The sequence below is a fragment of the Protopterus annectens genome, chromosome 3.part1 (assembly GCF_019279795.1).
Source record: "Protopterus annectens isolate FY-2018-M chromosome 3.part1, PAN1.0, whole genome shotgun sequence".
Taxonomy (NCBI): Eukaryota; Metazoa; Chordata; order Ceratodontiformes; family Protopteridae; genus Protopterus; species Protopterus annectens.
The window spans coordinates 1,499,617,290-1,499,637,533 of NC_056732.1; positions in this window are offsets into that span (position 1 = coordinate 1,499,617,290).

Genomic DNA, 20,244 nt, shown 5'->3' on the forward strand with positions numbered 1-20,244 from the left:
GTGTGTGTGTGTGTGTGTGTGTGTGTGAAAATGCCCCTGATGTAATATACCTGGCGGCTAGAGCAGCTTGACTCCTTGATGATGTTCCCACCCATCTCTAAACAAATAAAAAATAGTATAAGCTAGTACTGGTAGCCATGCAAAATTTACTTTTTTCTTTACTAGGACTCATTATGACATATCTCTCAACTGTCCCTGATTTTAATTCAAATTTTAGCTCTGTCCCTCTTAATCCCTCCTAACACTAGTGCCTTTTGGACGAAAGGTGCTGAATTATACTTAATAAATAATGACAATGATTAAAAGTTACAGAATTCTGTTCCTTCAGGAAATATATATTCATTCACATTCTCTTAGTCTGTTAATTATCAAGTTGACAGAACTAATATTTTAAGTGTCCCTGATTTTTTTCTGGATTTGTCCCTGATTCTGTTGAAATTTGTCCCTGATTGGTTGAGAGCTATGGCTAGTGGTACTCAGGCTCAAACCCTGTACCTTGAGTATTGAGTAAAAAGAGCCTAATGTCCCTGGCCAGCACCACTTGTGAATTTCTGCCATATTTTTGATCTGTTCCTCATAAGATCTGTGTTTTTTTGTGACAAATCACTGAAGGTTAAATTCATTAAATAATGACAAGCATTTGAATTTCAGACTTCATATTCTTCAGAAAATAAATGGTAACAAAACCTTTTACTCTAGCAATTTTCTAAGTTAAATAGATCAGTATTTGAAAATTGTCCCCATTTTGGGGCTGTATTCCCCATTATTGGCTTTGTCCAGGTTTTTTGTGCTAAGAGTTGAGAGCTATGGTGAGAAGTTTGAACTGAATTCACTAAATGATAGTCATTTAAGAGGTTTCAGTCTTTCTATCTTTCATGAAACAAACTGCAGATTTGGCATACTGGTATGTTGCTCTGACTGTAGTGCGCAGGATCCTGGGTTCAACACTTGCCAGTAAAATGCATGGTGGTAACACGACATTTTATTCTAGCAACTTTCCAAAATTATACAAGCAATTTATAAAATGTGTCCCTGGTTTTGGCCTTTTGTCCCCCCCCCCCCCAAAAAAAAAAAACTTAAATTGAAAATAAGTGTAAAAAGCTGTGCAAGATGCCTATGCCTTATACTGATGTCATCCTAGTGATATATATATATATATATATATATATATATATATATATATATATATATATATATATATATATTGTGTATGTGTGGAAGTAGACTTTTATGATGGAAATGTTCTGAGTTGGGCAGTTTTGTCATTATTGGTTCATGCATTTTGTTTCATTGCCTACTGAAAAAATGTTCAAACAATAAATTTAAAATGTGGTCTGTCTAACAAGTGTGCTGCATTATACAAGGAATATAATTTAATAAAGTCAGGAAGGTGTATCAAAGAACACACATATGTTTCTTGTTTTGTGTGCAAGGGGCCAATGATTTGAAAACAGCCCAAAGATAATCTTTATCCAGCACTGGCCAGATGCATTTTCGTTGGATGTGCTGTGGGTTTCAATGCTATTTTAATGAATGTGAGTTTCAAGGGCAGAGACGTTTTAATGCCAAGTCTGTTTTCATTGTGAGACAGTATTGCTTTATTTAGCAGACATCTTAGTGTTTGTGCATTGTGCTGTAAAGTGTAAAAATAAAATACAAATAATAATTGTAGAAGTAAAGCAGTATGCACACATTAGTGTTTATGGTAAATAGGGTGAAATAGCCAGGTAATGGGACATTGGAATGGCTGCAGGGGGACTCTGGTGCCATATTTTGGTTGTCTATTCTTCAGTTTGCAGTTTGAAAGTTGGTATCCCACAATTCCATTGGAGTGGGTGGGGTTACATAATTATGTATGCAAATTTTATGTTAAACAGATTTGTACCTGTTTTTCATGGGCCTTGTCCAGATTTTTGATATTTCCAGATTGAGTGGTATGAAGAGGGGTTGAGACCTCTGCCTCAGATAAAGCCTCCGAAAAAAAGGTTTTCAAGAGACCCTTTAAAATTAACTTGCTTTTTTCTTTCTACCAAAGTGCGGGTACTAAAGCCCTTACATAGTTCACATGGAGGGTAGAACCTTCAAATGTGGAACACCAAGACAGCAAACACAGTATAAATGTCCGTCAGAATTAGGCATTTTCCTTCCAAACTTAACACAATGTTTGAAACCTGTTATCCCCTTATCAGCCATTATAACAATTGCTCTAAAATTCAATATATCAAGTTATAAAGGAACAGCAAGAAGGGAAAGGCCTTGTCAGAATAGCTGTACAGATGAAAAACAGGTACACACACACAGTCAGGAAAGGAAAATTAATTTTAAATTTTATTTTTTTAATTAACAATGACGGTAAAAAAGAGTACCCAATGGGTAAAGGGAAAGGAAAGAATACCAACGATGGTATTAACTACCACAGAGGTAAGGAAGGGGCCTGTACCACCAATGGTACAAAGAAATACCAAAAAAATTGTAAGAAAATTGGGAAGTCTCTCAAATAGACAGAAAAGGTAAGCAAATCATAAATGACTAATAAAGGAAGGATTAGCGGGAAAAAAATCCCCAAAACAGAAGAAATATGGGAAGATATTAGATAATTTATACCACTTAGCTGGAGAGCTGGCCTGGCACGTCTTGACACTCTAAGTGGCAAATGAGATCTGAGAAGATGAAGAGAGGGGCACTATAGGTAAGCTTAGCTTGAGAGTTTCTGGCTGGCATGAGCTTGTTATAACGGCCAAGTCATTTCCTAGGACAGAACTGATATACCCATTCATCATGAATGAATGAAGATTAACAACATCAGATTACCTGTTACAGTAAAAACATTTATATCCTGACAGAACTGGTTTCCAGTCATTGTTCTTTAACCATGTTTCACAAACAATAACATCAATATTGTGGAAATGTAGCAAATTTTCCAATAAATAAATTATTATTAAGGCTCCTAGCATTAACAACCATCAGAGATGCATCAAATGTTGCTATCTGTGAACTGTTACATTTTTAGCTGGCAAAAATCCTGCCTTGTGTTTGTCATATATTGCAAAATATCTGCTGCAAAAATTCTCTTCCCTGATCTTGACAAATGCACACCATCTTGTCTCAACATGTATGCCAAAAACTAGGCTTGGATGTTCTACACATTTCCTTTTTTCTTAACTGGGATATTTTTCTGTGTAGTTATTTACCCCCCAAAAAAACTCACGGTGACCTGACTATGCTTTCTATATGTGATTTGTGAAAACTACATCCTAACACCAGTGCAACCTATACTATCTAAGAGGGCTGTAAGTTCCCTACTAACAGTCAGAGAGTCCTTGCAGATGAGATCATTTGTAGCAACATGAATAAAAACAGATCTGTACTTCCTTACATTAAGACATTCCAAGGCTTATTTCACATATTCTATTTTTGATCATGGCAAGCATAACACTACTCAGTGTGCATTATCTTCTCTGCAAATGTAAGTATCAGTTCCTGTAATAATTGAATCTCCAATTACAAGAATATATTTTCTGACCAGATCTGAAGGATCTTCAACTTCTAATACAGTAATATCTTCTCTAGCAATTGTTACAAAGGATATATCTTCATCACCACTAGTCTTACTAAACCCATGGTTGTCATTGTGTATTATATTTGCAAGCATACAATTCTCATCCAGCTGGCTTTGTACATCCACATCTTGAGCCATGTAGTCAACATCTATCTTTCTCTTCTTTTTTCTTACAGTACTGTTCTTCAATCCTTCCATGTTCAATTTTGATTTTTTTCCTTTTCAAATGCCCCTTGCCACTCTTTTCTACCTTTTCTTTTGGAAAAAATATGCCTTTTTCTGTAGACTGAAGGTTTTCTGACAGAAAATATATATATATATTCCCTGTAATCTGTGTGTTACATAACAAAGCAGGGTCGATTTTAGTACATATTCTCTTTTCTATACAGATATTTATCAGTTTATTTTTCATCCTTGTTATTTGTTGTGAACTTCTTCCTTCCTTTCTTTTTTGTTTCCTTCTTAATACTCTGAATCCTCAGATTGCTGAATACTTGCATCCAGGATTCCAGAGTTCTCAGGAGTGACTTATTTCCTAGGGGTTGAATGATCTTTACAGACATTAGACACATCACTTCCTAAATATGTTCCATTTGCTTTTTGCCTAACATTATTTATCTCGTCAGTCCAGTCATTAATATATGTAACAACAGTTCTCCAAGCAATGTCATTTGCACAAGTGCAATCATCAGTTGTTCTTCTTTCGGATTTTCCTGGTAAGGGGTCGCTACAGTGGAATTCTGGTCCGCTAATAATTGGCAGTAGATTTTTATGGTGCTGAGGTGCCAGTCCGACACCCAACCTTCAAAGAAGGCATGCCCATTCATGCATATCTTTCGAATGCCACTCGACAGTGGGGAGGACATGCAGACTCCACACAGAAGGCACTCCAGCCGAGAATCAAACAGGAGAACCTCTTGCTGTGAGGCAACAATCCTACCGCTGCACCGCCGTGGCTTATCATCATCAGTAAGTCTAGATTTACTTCTAATAATGGTAATCAAATCATCCAACTTTTGACATGAGCAAGGTAGATCACCAGTGTTATCAGGTGTTACCTTTAAATGTGCATAGCATTTATTACACTGTACAAGATTATTTGTGTTTTAGCAAATCATTAATGGCATACTCATTTATGGAATCCAAATTCAGCTTCAAATTAATAAAAAATTATAAAAGGAAAGAATAATCAAAATCAGTAACCAGAGAATTCAAAGAGAACTTAAATTAACTTCTGTGAGAAAAATCACACAAGCAATGTACAACTAAAGTAAGTACAGTAAAGTTGTTGTTCTGACTGTACAAGTTCTGAAAGTCAGACAAAAGCTGCAATTCATTCACATCGCATGAGAATGTGCGCATTAGCTTGTGCGCACTATCGCCGGTAGTCACACTTCTGCTTAACAGTAAAAATCAATAAATCACAAACCAAGATTGAATTGTTTAGATTAGCACTGAATTGTCTTCTCTGCAGTTTGTGTGACTTTATACTTGACTAGGCCCCTTGGGAGGGCTAGAACTTGCCTGTCTAAAACCAATCCCTTTTTAACAAACAACAGTGAAATGATGGGCATACTTTGCAAATTGCCAAATAAAAAACATGCCTGCTCTTACAATCAGCATAATGATCAAAATAATACTTTTTATTAGACACTGGATGTGTAAATAATGTTTCATCACTAATATACTTGAACACATAGCAGTCTTTAGACATATAGGTTCCTTTTCTATCAGACTTGGTGCCGTCTTCTGGCATCCGATAACATAACTGTCTTTTTAGTTTTTTTTTTATTTTCTAAAGGAAAACTGGGTGCATTACCTACAATGTTCCCAATTTTAGAATATGGCATTAAAATTGGAGAATTATTCTTAAACATTTCACAAATGCTAGATGTATCACAAGAATAATTCAATAATACTCTATATTTGGGTTCTACTGCATTCTTAGTACTCAGATGTTTATTAACACTAAAAAACAAAGATGCACTATCTCTATGTTCATGCACTATCTCCATGTTCACTAATTATTTTCCATTTGATACAATCTACTCCCCTCTTACCCTCTTTGTACCAAATCTTTTAAAAAATGATTTAGAACTTCTGTCATACTATCTTCACTAGTTAGCTTTGCTGTTCTCGGCATTTGATTTTGTACATTATTCTTGATGATAAATGGTGGATGCACACTGCTCCAGTGTGGATAAGAATTCTTCATATATGATTTTTTAAAACTTTTGTATTTAAATTACCCTCATCATTTTTAAAATACTTACATCTAGGAAGTTAATCTCGATGACTTGTTTCCATATAATTTTAAAGGTCATTAACTGATCAAGATCTCCTTTCCATGGTAGAAAGATACCATCTACAAATCTTATATAATAAACTATATTTAATTGGCATAGATCACCTGGGAAAACATGGTTATCTTCCCAGTATAATAAAAGTAAGCTTGTATATGGATTGGTACATACAGTGCCCAAGCCATATCAGTTTGTTGTAGGTAAATATCTATAATTAAATAAAATAGAATTAGTTCTAGAAGATAATTTAATAAAGTACAAATTAAATTAATCTTATCATGGCTGTACTCAGAATAATTCCTCATTAAACTCTCTAATAAAATCTACTCTTCCTTTTTTCAACATACTTATAAATAATGAATGAATACCATAGTAAGATAAAAATCACAGACAGTATTGTTCTTGTCCCATTCAAATAAACCTTCCAGAAACTGTTTAATATATGTCAGGACAGCAGGGTCAGAATTAAATAGAGCCCTCAATGTTTTCTCTAAAAATATACTAACAGGTTCAGTAATCTACCCCCTGCCAGATACTATAGGTCTCATAAGTGGATCTTTCACATCTTTGTGAATTTTAGGTAGACCACACAAACAAGGTATCAAATGTTCAACCACAAAAAAAAATTCAATTAAATCATTACGCAAAATGCAATTTAAAAAGCTCATAAACAAGATATTTAAATCTATTAATTAATTAAACCTATTACTTAAGTCATTTTTGAATAATGGGAATAGATGTATTCATATCAAATAACATATCAAGCATTAAAGCATTATAATCTGTAATACTGAACACAAGTATCCCACCACCTGTGTGTGCTGGCTTAATCATTATATTGTTTTTCAAGTTGACAATCATTCAATGCAAGCCTTTCTTCATGAGTTAAATTTAAAAAAAAAATCCATTTATCATCAAAAAATGACCTAATGTCATTTTAACACATCTGCATAAAGGCTTCTGTCAAAGGATGATTGGTGGGTAAAAACAGATTAGGTTGCTTAAAAGTAATGTAACTTGTATCATGTGAAAAAATCAACTTAAGGTTCAAATTACATACAACCATTTTAAGTTCAGTCAACATATCAACTAAATTAGCATTACTTGATAGTATTCAGTTATAATATTACTTGATAAAAATATGTCTAACCTGTATATAAAACTAAAGGGACTAAAACATTTCACTACTTGTATCTTCATATCCATATCCATAAGCAAAAGCCTCCAGTTTCTAGTTTCTAAATTTTTGCATTATCTTTTGTTTAGTCTTTTCTCACATGTCCTTAGCTGCCATAACAGAAGCCTTTTTAATCTATACTCCAAAATGCTTCATCTTATCGTGTCCCCATAAGTGTGGGTATTGCTGAACCAGTTTGTGAGTGGGCACACAATTTATGGCTGATGCCTTTGTTTTATTTTTATATTCCAAAAAGTCTACTGTCTCAAAATGTTTCAATACACTGTGATCTCCTTTTCTGGATTTATCAAGTATAATATAATATCAGTTTACCATTAGAATCTCGGCATACCATTGTATGGCTATGAAGTATTCGAACTACAGATGTTCGAATACTTCATATGTGTGCAGGTTAAATGAGTGAACGTTATATTTGCAAATGGACTGTACATTCACAACTATGAATGTTCGAAGGGATGTACAGGGATCGCGGTACAGTGCGGTTAGGGAAATACATCCCTTTCCTCACTGTAGTGCCATCTCAGAGTTGGAATATATAGTTGTGGGGGTTGCAGGGGGGCTTGCCCCCTGCATAAATGGGATGTTGGGTGTTCTAGTTAGGGAGTAGCAACAAGGGTGGCATTGCTAAGTGCCGTAAATGTTGTGTTTGAATTTTCGGCATTAACAGCTGGTTTTCGACATTAGGACAGTTAGGTAATGTGTACTTTCGGCAAATTAGTTCGCTGCTAAGTACCTTTTTTTGTGACTTTCAAGATTTCAATAGTAAACCTATAATATCATTTGCAAATTGCCATACAAATGCTATTCCTGAATTTCTGAGTCACTTATTTTCTTTGCCAATAGCTCTAAATGTAAACCAAATAACAAAGGGAAAAGATGATACCCCTGCCTGGTTTTGCTGTTCAAAGATAACTTAACAAAGAGGAACCCTCCTACTTTAATTCTTGTCTCTGATACTTTATAAATCCCCCTAATTAACCTTAATATTGTATCAAGTAACTCAAATGTTTCCATAGCCCTACTCATAAAATCACAGTTTGGTCTGTCAAATCCTTTCTCTGCATCAAAACCCACCAACAATGGTAGTATTTTCTTACATTCTGCTTCCCTCTGGCCCATCATTGTTCTATTAATGCTGTCAAATTTTGCCTCCCTTCCAGAAAACTACACTGATCAAAATCAAGCAATTTTGATAACACTTTTGCCATTATTTTAGCTTGTATAGACATCAACACTTCATAATCATGGTTTAAAATTGAAATGGTTTTATACAAAGCTGGGTCTGATTGGTCTTTACCCAGTTTAGGTAAGACAGCCAGCACAGTTTCTCTACCAGCTATGTATTATCCCTTATATAACGTGGACTGAAAACCGGCTCACAAATAGAGCCCAGGAAGTAATGGTGGACAGCTCTGTTTCCTCCAAAAGATCAGTCACTAGCAGAGTGTCCCAGGATTCAGTCCTTGGGCCACTCCTCTTCAACATTTTCTTCTCAGAAGTCAAAGTTAATGCTAAGGGTTTGTAGCTGACCATGTCTGCAGATGACTGCTATATTGGTGCTATCGTAAATTCTCCACAGCACACCTTGAACTTACAAGAGGGCTTGCAATAAACAAAGAGTTGGTGTCAAACCCATGGACTAAAGAAAATCTTAATGTTTAAAAATGCTTAAACATATCCTTCAGCAAGCATGACTCCCATTTTAACCGTCACATTGAAAACACCTCTCTGAAAAGTGAGTCCATACTTAGAAATCTGGGAACCTATGTCAATCAGATGTCATTTCATCACCACATATCCACTGTTTTAAGGATGCACTTTTTCATTGTACAGCTTACATCTAAAAGTGTGGTGTCCAGATCCAAGGATGTAACTGCTCCTACTAAAAACACTTTTTCTATTACTAAAAATTGAAACTTTGTAAAATGCATACAGGAAAGTGAGTGCTTACCTAATGCATTCGTGCTATCCTTTTTCTTTATAGCCAAAATGTGTTCCCTTACTCTTTCTGCTAACTTTAGCATTGTTTTACCTATATAAAAATGATCACAGTCTGAACACACTGAAAGATAAACTAAGCCATCACTTTGACAAGTAAGCCTATCTTTAGCAACAAACATGTAATTAGTGTGTTTAAAAGAAAAGCTGTCCACTGTCGTAATAAACCTACAGAAAGAGCATTGCTGACAAGGAAATGTACCGAATTTTTAAACCTTTTATGAGACAAGTACGGAGTTAGATGAGCTTTCTAAAATCTGCTTCAAATTCCTAGCCTTCTTATAAGTAAATCTAGGCTTTTCTCCTATTATTTTCATGAGTTCCTGATTAAATATTATTATTTTCCAGTTACTACCGAAAATCCGACAAATATATGGCCCATCTACATTAATAGGTATAGGAAAAGAACTACTACATTCTTGATATCTACCTTCTTTTTCTTTTTGAAAAGATTTTTTTTGACTAAAACCTGCTGGTAAAATGGGTGGAAACAATGTATCTTTGTTTAATAACATTATTAGAAATGGTAATGAGTTTTTCTATAGGATAACCACATTGCTCAAATAAGTTGATGAGAAAACTAACTTCTCTAAAAAATACTGTTATCACTTATAAGCCTGTTAATTCTGATAATCTGTCCTCTAAATTTGTTAAGTTTCATAAATTGTGGATGAAAATGATCAAAATGGAGATAATTATTAACAAAAGTTTCCTTTCTATGGATGTTACTAGAAAAGGTTCTTGTAGAAACTTAGAAACCTCTACATCTAAAAAATGAACCAAAGTTCCTTTATTGCTTTCCACAAAATTTAACCTTGAAATACTATTACTTATTTGTTTAATAAATTCTTCAAATAATAAACTATCTCCTGTCCGAATCAAAAATAAGTCATCTATGTATCTTCTCTAAAACTTAACATATTTAAAATTTGGCATTTTATATAAATATTCATATTCCCAGCAACATAGCACCAAGTTAGCAAAAACTGGGGCTACTTGAGCTGCCATTGTTACTCCACTAATTTGCTGGAAAATACTGTTTTCAAACAAAAAAAATTATTACTCAAAATTAATTCTAACAATTGATAAACAATAGTAACATCCTGTTTTGTCTACCATGTTTACTAAAGTAGAGTCTAACAAATTCTAAGCTCCCTTCTTGCTCAATAGAGGTGTAAAGAGTGACTACATCTCTAGTACACAAAAATGTTCTTTCCCGTAAATAAATAATTCTTAAGTAGATCTAAAAATACCCAAGAATCTTTTAAATAAAATTTACTAGATTGAAGTATTGGGTTTAAGATCTTATCTAAGAACATATGGTAACAGTTTTATTATAAGGCGCAGAAACAATTGGCCTAAAAGGAGGATGGGCCATTTTTTTTTGTATTTTAGGTATTCCAAAAAGAAAACCTAACTGTGGTTGTTCAACTGTTAGAAATTCAAACAAATCAATAGGTATATAACCTTGATGCAACATATCCAATAAACTTAAATACACATTTCGATAACATTTCCTAACAAATTCCTTAGAAAATTTACTGTAACTATTCTTGTCCAAAAGCAACTCATATATGTATATATATATATATATATATATATATATATATATATATCCACATTGTATTTAACAGTTTCCATAGGTTCATAGGTTGGTACTAGGCTATTGGCCCTAGGGCCTATACAAGCCTAGCCATAACAATTCCCTGGCTATTTCTTTGCACAGTATTTACTTCCCTAGACCCCTGTCTAGCAGGGTGACTGACGTGATCCCCCGGGGTGAATTTCCTATCTCCCATTCAATCATCAAGGTTCCAAAGAGGTGCTCTGATTGACATATATGGGCAGCCTATTCCAGAGTCTGGGGAGTCTCTGTGTCAGGAACCTATCCCTCTAGCATGTTTTGTTCAGGTTTAGATCCCTGGAGCATGTGTCTCTGAGGGATTGGGATTTCTTTAAGTAAAGCATGTCCAACAGCTCTGAGCTTGACGTGGCCTTGTATATTAAGCAGAGATTGCCTTTGAGTAGACGATATGCGACAGAGTATAGGTGGAGTTTTTTTAGACGGTCAGCATAGGGCATCTGCTTTAGGCTTGTGATTCTTTTAATGAGGTATCTATGCGGCCTTTCCAGTTGTTGCAGATGTCTTGAGAGATGCATACCAAATGGGGCATTGTATTCTATAATGGGTCTAATGAGGGATGAGTACAGTGGGAGAATGACCTCCTTTTTTCTGGATGAAAAGCCCTTAGTGATGAGGTGTGCCACATAGAAGGATTTCCTGACTGTTGTGGCGATGTGGTTATCGAATGTGGGTCCACTGTCCACCTGTGTCCCTAAATCTCTTATCACACTTTTGGTGTTTAGTGTACTGCCACCTATGTGGTAATTCACGAGTACATGTTTTTTTTCCCAAAGGGGATAACTATACATTTCTTGGCATTGAGCTTGAGCCCATGGCTCTGGCATCAAGCATCTGTTTCTGTAAGGCCCTTTTGTAGAATATCCACATCTTTTGGGGATTCAATAATGGTTCCCAGTTTGCAGTCATCTGCGAACTTTGTTAGCCAGAGTCCCTTAGTGTTTGGCCTGTATTTCAGGGAAGTAGATGCCAAACAAGAGCAGTCCCAGGACTGAACCCTGAGGTACTGCACTTGTCTGGGGCTGGATTTGGAGTCGGCTACTTTTACAGTGTGGGTTCTGTCAGTAAGCCAGTTGACAACCCATCGAGTGACATAGGGATTAATGCCCAGCTTAGTAAGTTTATCTATAATTCATGAGTGGGTGATGGTGTTGAAGGCCTTGGCGATGTCCAGATAGGCTGTGTGGACCACTTTACCCTTGTCCACAGCTCAGGAGACTGATTCAAATAAGTCAATCAGGTTCAGGAGGCAAGATCGGCCCTTCACAAACCCAAACTGAGTGGAGTCCAGTGTTTGTAGGTTGCCAATGTCTTTGTTTCTATGTTCCATGATAATACGTTCCATGGCCTGCAGATCAGGCTCGTCAGACTGATGGGGTGGTAGTTCCTGGGATCCAAGGTGGATCCCCCCTTGTGGAGTGGGATAACTGTAGCTGTGCACCACTCAGTGGGCATGAAGCCTGAGGTGAGGCTATGATTAAAAATGACACTTAGGTGAGGTGCCATTTCATTTTGTAGTTCATGTAGTACACAGCCTGGGATGTCGTCTGGTCCCATGGATACTGTATTTATAGCTTTGAAGAGTGTGTTTTTTACCTGTGTGGCCATTATTACTGGAATTTGGCAATCTTTCAGTACTGAGATGGGGCCTTTAGGGGGTGAGGGGGGTGAAGTTTGCACTGACTCGATCTGCCAGGATATTGGCAATATCCTTGGGATCAGTATATTTAATGCCATTCTGTTGTAGCTCAGAGCAGATCTGAACATTGCCATTTAGATTCTTGACATAGCTATAGAATGCCTTGTGGTTGTATTTGGAATCTTTGGCAATTTTATTTTTGTAACTAGCGTTGGAGGATTTTATGAGGGATCTCAGCTTTTTACTGAGGCTGGTAAGGGTTTTTTTTGGCATCTTGGGATTTTCCTCTTTTTTGCAACAGTTTCTTCCTTTTGTTGTAAGGTTTGTTTATGGCAAGGGACCACCAGATTGGCTTCCTTTTTTTGGAGGAGAGCATCTTGGTTCTATTGAGGATGGCACGAGCCATGCACAAGTGGATGCGCTCGTACAGTGCCTTAGTGTAGGATTCAGCAGTCGAACTTTCAGTTCCCGTCTGCATGGGTGTCATGAAGTTTGTCACTTCTGACTTGAGTAGCATGAAGTTGGCTTAATAGTTACAATATCACGTCCCTTGTCTGCTCTTATATATCTTACGTCTGAGTAGCTACGTAAATATTTGAGTGCATCAAATTGTTTTTTTATTTAAATTAGAAAACTTATTCAACCTGACCTTATATTCAGACTTATGAAACAAATCACATAATTCAGCTTCACATATTGAAGAAAAAGGATTTAATGTGTTCACTGAAGGAGGATTAACCATGCTTGATCTCTTAGAAACATTGTCTTCTGTTGTGAAAATGAAAAATATACTTTAAATTTAATTTTCTAACAAAACAATTAAAATCCAACAAAGTATTGACAACAGATTCTCTATTAGTTGGCAAAAAAGAAAAACCTTTTGTTAACACTTCAAGTTCATCATAAGTGAAATTTATTTTACTCAAATTAAGTATAGGACACTCAGTATTTAACGTCCTTTCTTCTTGCCTTTTTTCTTTACTATTACAATTAATCCCTCTTGATTGAATAGTAAACTTCCAAGCTCTGTTGTTTGTGAAAGAAAAGGGGAAGAAGGGACCGTATCACTTGAATCGCTAGATTAGCTAACAGTAACCTCTCTGTTTAAGGATAAATTAGAAGAACCAGGTGCTTCCAGGTTTATTGTGTCTGAAAAAGAATCCAGCCTATCAAGGTTGGTGCCAGTTCCATCACTTTTACTTTGGGCCATTTGCATGTCCATTTGAAAATTGGCTTTCTTTTTACGTACAAATGCCTGGCCAACTTTTTTTGTTTTTTATTTGTAATTACTCTTATGTGCCTCTCCATTTTCTCAGCTAAAATGCTACAGATACTGAAATGATAACCATATAGGATGTTGACTTATTTGCATATCAAGTACTTTAATTTGTTCTTTTAAAGTTTGTATCTTATCAGCATTCCAAGTAATTAACACTTGTAAACTCTCTAGACCAGCCTTGTTATATGTCTCTTTAATTTTCTCAAAAGCTTTGTCTTTATATGTAGCACCATTTGGAAAGACCTACACTCTTAGTCCAAGCGGCACGATTTCTAAGTCACAGCATTTGTTTAAATAGTGATTCTCCCACACTACAGAGTTATATTTGAGAATCTTTTTCTCCAGGTCAAAGAAACTGTTCTTAAAGTCTGGTACATCTTTTTGTTTACTGTAAACATACCTGGAAGGCTGCGAACTTGAAATAACTTCTATAAATGGATTAATCTCTTCTCAATATCTGGTGAGCAATTGTTTATTCGGAAACACTTCTTCAGCTACAATAGTTCCCTCATCTGAAGAAGAATCATCAGACCTTTTTCCAGCATCCTGGTGGGCGCTGAAACTCCCATATAGCTGTTTAAGCACTGCTTGAGCTTTGTCTATGATGTCAGCTAAGTTCCTGGTAAGAAGCACTGTCTTCTGGTGTAGGATGAATGCTAAGGTCTAAATTAGCATCTTGTTCCATGGCCATTATATCAAGTAAAAAAAATGAAATAAAAACAGCAAAATTAAACACCAAACTGTTCCACTTTACTTAGCACTAATTAGGTAGATCACTGAGTATAATTCCTCTTTTGGTAGGTACCTCTGCAAACACTTGTCTCAACTGGAACAACCACAATGCTTTCTCACTAAAAAAACTATATATGTATCAAGGGCCTAAATCACAAAAAAACTATGCTGATCACTTCAAAACCTTGTCTCTCTCCCTCTCTCTTATCAATTTATCACAGAGACTATTGACAGGCGACTTCTGCCTCATATATAGCGCCTCAACAGACACTGGTCTGTCAAACCTATTATGCATTCACAAATTCACTGGTGTCAAACACCCATTCAATGGATCAAAATCTTTTTTGCAACATTAATAGAGCATGCTAGATGGAAAGGTATGCATCTCCTATGGAAGATTTTTCCACTCCATATAAAGCAGAGTACTTCCCTTACTGTATTTAAATGTCATTTGGAGGCATGGATGGGTAACCATAAATTCATCCCCAGCTTAGCACTACTAGCCCTTATGGATAGGGGAAACATAATTACCTCAAAATATTCTTGCTCGACTCACCATTTTAAATTCATATTGCAAAATATAAGGACTAAATAATTACCTTAGAAATGTAAGGCTAGGATTCATAAAATCCTCAAAGATCAAGAACATAGTAAGTACATATGAACCTACTTGAGGTGGTTATTATATCCGATGATGTGTAGGCACACACTCGGTCACAGTAGACCCTGCTGTCTGGATATGTACTTGTTTGGTCTGCATTTGAAATATGAAGCATATGACCTCTCACCCATTGAACCTGTAACAATGCATACAGGTATGATGCCATGGAACAGGCTACCCATCTATGTCAAGCAAAGTTCATGATTAACACTCTTCAAGAAAAATCTTGATGAGTGGATGGGAAATAGGATATACACCCCAGGGATCACTTCTGTGTCTCTGCTCGACAGTGGCACAGGAAAGTAACTTTCTTGGGTGGCGTAAGCCAGGGAACCTTGTTGGCTAGGCTTACATAGGCCCTTGGGCCGATAGCCTAGTACCTACCTATGAACCTACGAACCTATAACATGCAGGGATGCCAGAAAGGATTCTTCCTCTGTGAATGTAGATCTTGGCAATGTGCTATTCCCTGTCACCATCTGTTAGAATGCTATGTTGCATGCAGTCTTTAAGGCCCTTTGTATTACATTATTTACTTACTCCTGACATTGATTACAGTGCAGTTTCTCCTGTCTACAGCAATGACATTGTGCAACACTATTTTCCACACACAGTCACATAAAGGCTAGTGGGCAGTCCCGTTCCTGAACAGCTGCTGACAAAATGTGTGGAATGCCTGTAGCAAGACTTCATTCTCAGAATGGCTCATCTTGTTTAACCTCTGTCATCTATTCCTTTTGAACAGACAGTTCATAACAGATTGTAAAAGCATGTATGGGTGCACAGAGGTACTGATGTCATGGTAAAAGCAAGGTGGCACATGTGCACATTCCTGGGTATGTCAGGATAAGTGCAGTGTGTGAATTTCACACCTTCTGCACACTGCCTCTAGTTACCTGGCATTGAAGGAAATGGTTCGGCCCTGTGATAATGAGCTGACGTCCCCATTAGATGCATCTGTAAACAGGTGCATGAGTGCAATAAGTTAAAATAATACTGATGTTACAAAGCCTAATGCTGCCTGGATGGGGAGGCTGGTATCACATATCAATGGGTGGCTATTCTTGCTAGCTGTGTCTGTGAACAGGTACAGGAGGGCAGTAGTTGTCTATCCACTACTGGCATCTACACAACTATTCAAGTACAGGTAGGATTCAAAAAGGAGAGAAATATTTGTATGTGATACTGCTCATCTATTTCTTACCACAGTAATTTAAATCTCTGCGTACTTCCTGTATATACCTCCAGTGTCTGTGCTGGCACAATGTGTTTCAAACTGCTGAATTCAGTCTACTTCTCATTTTTCCCTGATGAGTGTATTGACATGCAAAATTGTAGGATACCTGCAATTGTTGCTAAGTCCTTGCTTGCTCTTTATTTACTCTAATGAGGTTCAAATCCACCTTTCACTCAAATTTGTGTGTTTTGCAACTGTGCATCAATGATTTGGGATTCAGATGCATTCAGTTGGATGTGTGTGCTGCGCAATACATACAACTCACTGTGTTGTGCTAAGTATGATTCATAGTCCAATGAAGGGTGCAGGTTTCATGTGGCCATTTTGTTCTGCATTACATTCAGGAAGATTTATTTTATTATTTTTTATTTTACATTTGTTGACCGGGCTAGTCCAACTGGATACGTGTCCATTTTCAGTGGAGGCCCGGGGAGAAAAGCTCCAAAAAAAAATTGTAGGATGCCTGCAACTGTTGATGGCTGACAGTCTTGGTGATTAGTGGAGGCAGCCTTGTTGGTGAGCAAAGGACAGCAAAATTATGCAATGTCTCTTGCAGACAGTTGAAAGGATGGCTGTTGGAGCCCTACGCATGCCCATTCAAGAAAGCTGAAGTCTGGTATGAGATGGCAGCATTCTTGTTCAAGGCAACCAACATTACTTGTACCAATGACTAGAGCAATCATCAGCTCAATGACCCGTGTCACCAGTGAGCTGGAGATTTCCATGTATGAAGCACAGGTTAGGCAAGGACGTCCCAAATAGTACAGGAAGTATTCCCATCTGCAGCAGACTTCTGCTGTATCTAATACAATTTTCTGTTTTTTTTTTATTTAATCTGAAAGAACCTGAGATATTTTAGGTTGGCTGCTTTGGGTAACTGTATGCTTGCTGTATGCACTGCTGGTAGCAGCCATTGTGTTGTGGCACTTAGTTATGTAGTTCTGGGCACAGGGCTGTGCTTCCCCATCACTGCACATATATGTTTTTAGTGTGGCTGTGCCAGCTTTGCTGGAACTAAAAGCTTGTATTGCTGCCTCTGTTCATTCATAACAGTTGTGTAAATAAACCTACAGTAACAGTAGATGTCCCAATAGGTCACTGTTGCAATAGTCTAAGCAATATGGTTGCTACCCCTTGTGACAGGACAGATTTTCAAAGTTTAAGGGTGCCTTCCACGCACTGCAACATAGGTTCATAGGTTCATATATGTATATTAAGCTAATGGCCCTGGAGCCTTTACAAGCCTAGCCCATAGGATTACCCTGGCATCGTGCGACCCTACCTTAGTTCCCAGTGCCTCTGTCAAGTAGAGCCACTGGAGTGATCCCTGGGGGGAATTTTCTATTTCCCATCCACTCATCAAGATTTCTCTTGAAGAGGGCCAGTGAGGTGCTCTGTTTGACTTGTATGGGAAGTCTATTCCATTCCACAGCATGGGCAGTCTCTGGGTTATGAACCTGTCCCTCCAGCATGTTCTGTTGATTGTGGTAATGAGGTTGAGGTCTCTGGAGCATGTGGTGTGGAGGGTTTGGGATTTCTTTAGATGTAGCATTTCTAACAGACTTGGGTCAGACATGGCTTTATAAGTCAAGCAGAGATCGCCTCTAAGTAGGCAATATGAGACAGAGAATAGTTGGAGTTTTTTGAGTCTGTCTATATAGGACAAGTGTTTAAGCCCTAGAATCCTCCTTGTGAGGTACTTCTGTGGCCTCTCCAGTTGATGCAGGTGTCTAGTGAGGTACATGCCAAATGGGGCATTGTACTCGATGATTGGCCCAATGAGGGAAGAGTAGAGGGAGACAATGACCTCTTTCTTCCTGGATGCAAAATCCTTAGTAATGAAATGTGCCACATAGAAGGACTTTCTGACCACAGTGGCAATGTGATGGTCAAAAGAGAGGCTGCTGTCAACCTGTGTTCCCAGATCTCTTATAATGCTGGTTTTTCCCAAAGGGGATGATGGCACATTTTTTGGCATTGAGCTTAAGGCCATGGTTCTGACACCAGTCGTTGGTCTCAATGAGGCCTTTCTGTAAGATGTCAACATCACTTAGGGAGTTAATAATAGTTCCCAACTTGCAATCGTCTGTGAACTTTGTCAGCCAGAATCCCTTTGTGTTGGCCTGGACTTCAGAGAAGTAGATACCAAACAGGAGAGGACCCAGGACTGAATCCTGTGGGACTCCACTCATGGCAGTCTGACTTGGAGTCAGCTACTTTCACACTGTGGGTTCTATCTGTGAGCCAGTTTGCAACCCACCTAGTGATATAGGAGTTGATGCCTAGCTTACTGAGTTTTTGATTGATTCCTGAGTGGGGAATGGTATCAAAGGCCTTGGCCAGATCAAGGTCAGCTGTGTAAACCACCTTGCCTTCATCCACAGCTCTGGTGACTGACTCAAAGAAGTCAACCAAGTTGAACAGGCATGATATCTACCCTTCACAAAACCAAACTGTGCGGGATCCAGAGTTTGGAGAGTCCTTATATCCTTGTTTATTAGGTCTATGATTATGCATTCCATAGCTTTGCATATCAGACTCGTTAGGCTAATGGGGAGAGAGTTCCTATGGTCTGTAGTCACTCATCCTTTGTGGAAAGGGATGACTGTAGCAGTGCACCATTCAGTAGGGACAAAGCCTGAGGTGAGGCTGTGATTGAACAGGGCACACAGGTGAGGTGCCAATACACTCTGTAGTTCATGTAGAACACAGCCAGGGATATTGTCAGGTCCTATAGAAGCTGTATTCTTGGCCTTGGACAGTGCTATTTTAACCTGTGCAGCAGTAATACTGGGTGCCTGGCAATCTACTGTTAATGTGATAGGTCCTTTGGGTGGGGAGAGAGGGGTAAAGTTGGCATTGAATCGGTCGGCAAGTATATTGGCAATATCTGTTGGCTCAGTATAGGATGTACCATTGTGCAGTAGCTCAGAGCAAATCTGGGTATTACCATGGAAATTCTTTACAGAACTATAGAAGGCCTTGTGGTTGTCTTTACTATCTGTCACAATTTTGTTTTCATAGCTAGCGTTAGAGAATTTGATGAGGGGTCTCAACTTTTTGTTGAGGCTGATAAGGGAGTTTTTCCTGTCTTGGGACTTCACCTTATTCCGCATCAGTTTACTCCTTCTGTTGTAGAGTTTGTTTATGGCAGGGGACCACCAGATTGGCTTCCTGTTTTTGGAGGAGAGCGTCTTGGTTCTATTTGGTATGGCGAGATCCATGCATTTGTGTACATGTTCGTACAGTGCATTGGTGTATGATTCTGTGGTCATGCAACTATTCTCCATTTGCATGGGTGCCATGAAGTTAGCCATCTCTGTTTTTAGGAGCCCGTTAGCTTTGGAGAAGTTTTTCATGGTGGTTACCTTTGCGGGGGGGGGGGGTGGATTTCCAAGGTGATTAGTTTGTGGTCGGATCTACCCATGGAGGAGTTGACTATTGGTGTAGCGCAACGGTCGCCCATGTTAGTAATAACCAGGTCAAGGATGTTGCTACCTCTACTGGGAGTAAGAATGAGCTGGTCCAGGCATTGGAATTAATGAATTCCAGGAAATGTTGGGCAAGTGTATTGGTACATGAGTAGTTTTCCCAGTTAATGAAGGGGTAGTTGAAGTTACCCAGTATGAGAGTGTTTGGTTGGACCCTAATACTCTCCAGGGTGTTTAGGAACATGGAGTGTGGGTCTTGCATTTTAATTGGGGACCTATAGCAGGCTACGACCTGAATCACTGTCTTACCCAGTGTTAGCTGCACCTGAAGTATCTCTGATGCGTTATGTTGGGCTACCAGTCTGGAGGTGTGCGCATCCTTTATGAATATGGAAACACCACCACCTTTGGAGCTTTGGTCCAAGTTCTGGGGCCGAAAGGTGTGGAATGAGTTATAGCCTGGTAGTGCAGGGGTGCTTACTGGTGCCTTGAACCAGGTCTCTGTTACGCACAAATGTCGATGTTCTCCATTTTAAGGAGTGCTTTGAGCAAGTGGATTTTAAGA